Raw genomic sequence first — 3,468 nt, 5'->3', positions numbered from 1 at the left:
CTGGAATGTCCAATTTTTCTCTGCACTGAACAGCCAGAAAAAGAAACACAGTTTCTAACTTAATTGGCTTTTGGCAGAGAGCCCAGAACAGCCACAAAAGAAGATAAGATACATTTGTAACAATTCAAATGTATCTAAATAAGCAATTGAGATAAGCAAATAAGTAATTGTAACAATATAAGATAACAGAGAGACGTTAGACTCACAGCTTAAAGGGCAATTCACCTTCATTAGCAAAACTGTAATAACTGAAAAAAAACACAGAAATATCTTCAAACCTGCCAAATTTTCTAAAATGAACATGGTAATTAGGGGGTGTGGCCACAAAAATGGGCGTGGTTAAAATTAGACGAGCTACGTGTGACTCTTTTTTGTCCCTCTTTGTATTTCCAAAATGTTGGGCGGTATGGTAATAAAAAGTAGCAATAACAATAAATTTGTTCTATGTGTTTCATAGATGGGGTCAGTGACCCTCACTTGAGAGCTGGAAAGAGTCAGAATAAGAAGGCAAATAATTCAAAAACTAAAAAAGACACGAGGCCAATTGAAAAGTTGCTTAGAATTAGCCATTCTATAACATACTAAAAGTTAACTTGAAGGGGAACAACCCCTTTAAAATGGAGTCTACTGGGAGACGGCCTTACCGTAATTCAGAGCTTTTTGGAAAACTGGTTTCCAGATATTGGATCCCATACCTGTAGCAGGAGGAGTACAAAAATAGCAAGAAAATGACTACAAAGTGGGCGGCTACAAAGTCGGAAGGGAAGCGATGCCACCCAGGTCCAAATTTAAACAGCTTAATCATCTGATTGGTCAGCATGTGTTACAGGTGTGGGATCCCTCTTCTGGAAACCTGTTATGCATACAGCTCCAAATTACAGGAAGGCCATCTCCCATAGACTCTATTTTATCCAAATAATCCAAATTTGATTTCCTTTTTCTCTGTAATAATAAAACAGTAGCTTGTACTTGATCCCAACTAAGATATAATTAATCCTTATTGGAAGCAAAACCAGCCCATTGGGTTTATTTAATGTTTACATGATTTTCTAGTAGACTTAAGGTGTGAAGATCAAAAACACAGAAAGATCTCTTATCTGGTAACCCCAGGTCCTGTGTGTTCTGGATAACAGGTCCCATACCTGGTCTAAACCTGATTAGACTTTGTGCCATGTATTATATGATCCTTAGTGTTCTCCTAGGAGGCGGGTGAATCTCCTGTCATTGCCGGGAGGTGAATAGAAAGTCCATTATGGAGCCCACGGTGGTATTAGCCAATGATTTGCTGTGGATGACACATAAATATCCCATGAACTAAACATGTAAAGATAAGACTTTACCTCTGTGCCTCTCTCTGTGCATTTACTCTACTGCTAAAGGCAACAAACATAGTTACATAGTTACGTAGTTAAATTGGGTTGAAAAAAGACAAAGTCCATCAAGTTCAACCCCTCCAAATGAAAACCCAGCATCCATACACACACCCCTCCCTACTTTCACATAAATTCTATATACCCATAACTATACTAACTACAGAGCTTAGTATCACAATAGCCTTTGATATTATGTCTGTCCAAGAAATCATCCAAGTCATTCTTAAAGGCATTAACTGAATCAGCATCACAACATCACCCGGCAGTGCATTCCACAACCTCACTGTCCTCACTGTGAAGAACCCCCTACGTTGCTTCAAATGAAAGTTCTTTTCTTCTAGTCTAAAGGGGAGGCCTCTGGTACAGTGATCCACTTTATGGGTAAAAAGATCCCCTGCTAAACGGTATCGGGGCAACCGGGAAACAGTTTAAATTCCAAACTCAAGAGCCGCCGAACAAGATTAAATCCCATAATAACACAGAAACTGTAGACTATAGATGGTTACTGATTATATCCCCACCTATCAATACAGATCCACCCCATGAATGGGGATTGGGGGGTCCCATAATACAAGAAAATGTCATTCAAAGCAACTTTCCAACAGTCATTCATTACATATTGTCATTGATTATAAAGTTATGTGTTATTGTTAATAAAAGTCGTAGGTGTCTCTTCCTCTTCTCCTCCCTGTTGGTCCCCACTAAGCCAAGGCTCCATTTGCCACAAGGCTCCTAAATTACAGCAAGGTCATCTCCCATACACTCTCTTTTGATAAAATATTCCACATTTTTAAAAATGATTTTCCTTTTTCTCTGAATTTCCTTTTCTTCTGTAATAATAAAACAGTGCCTTGTGCTTGTCCCAACTACAATATTTATTATATTGGAAGCAAATTCACTAGCTGTGGATAACACTACCTGTGGTAAATGGGTGTTTCACCTTTAATCGTATAGTATGTTATAGATGTAGTGCACCCGTAGGTGTAGCTTTTGCTGTGTATTAGGGCTGTGTGTGACCAGGCTAAGACTGCTTGTAGTGTGCCCTGGTCCCCCAGTGTACCCATGCAACTCCCTGCAAACTCCCGGTACCTAGTGTAGATCAATGCAGCCGGATATTCAGCCAGACAATTTCTTTGCAGTAAACTATAACTTGTTTATTAACAGAAAACAGTGGCAAGGTTGTAGTTCACAAGCACTTCGATGTTCACAGTAATTATAGAGTAGCTTCAAACAGTAGTATTCCCTCCAGGGGGGCAAGGTGCAGCAGACGGGCTAATATTCAATATTTATCAAAGTTACAGCAACAATAGACTTGGGGAATAGTTACCACTCTCACTGGGCACTATCCCTCTGGTGAAGCACTAAGGCATGGGTTTCTCAGCCTGAGGTCTTGTAACTTGGCACCGGACTTGATCCTCACCTCACCCACTGTATTCAGCCTGGGGTCTTGGGTCTTGGTATCCTATCTGGTCCTCAACTCACCCACTGTAGTCCCTGCACTAGTGGTTCAAATACCACGGGGTCCTAACCCCACTATTTCTCCTCGTTGGAGCCACATCTGCTCACTAGCTACCCTGTGCTGACTTTCACTCCTAGAGCGACTATTACTGTATTACTATCACTATCTTCAGTTCACTAACTTTCTCGGCAGACCTGGACCTGTAGTACCTCACACTGAGGCAAAGTCCCAGGACAGACCCAGACCGCATGGTGCTAAACCCTTTTATATTGACAAACAGTGCCATCTAGTGGACAAACCCCATGAACTAATGTGGACCCAGCAAGGGACATAGCTGCCTGAGTTACTAAAGGGCCCTTAGGTGTCCTTTTACCAAGGGGAAATGCCTGAGATAAATACACCCAAATCTCAGGGTCTCTACATAGAATTGCTAATTCTTTTTTACATTTGTAAAATTATTTGTCTTCTTCTGGCTTTTTCCAGCTTTCAAATGGGGGTCACTGACCCCCACCTAACAAATGAATGTTCTGTAGGGCTATAGATTTATTGTTACATCTACTTTTTATTACTCATTTTTCTATTCAGGCCTCAATGCATGATTGCTAGGGTAGTTTGGACCCTAGCAACAAGATTGCT

This window comes from Xenopus laevis, chromosome 5L (genome assembly GCF_017654675.1).
Source record: "Xenopus laevis strain J_2021 chromosome 5L, Xenopus_laevis_v10.1, whole genome shotgun sequence".
NCBI classification, from domain to species: domain Eukaryota; kingdom Metazoa; phylum Chordata; class Amphibia; order Anura; family Pipidae; genus Xenopus; species Xenopus laevis.
Note: the sequence above shows the minus strand (reverse complement) of the source record.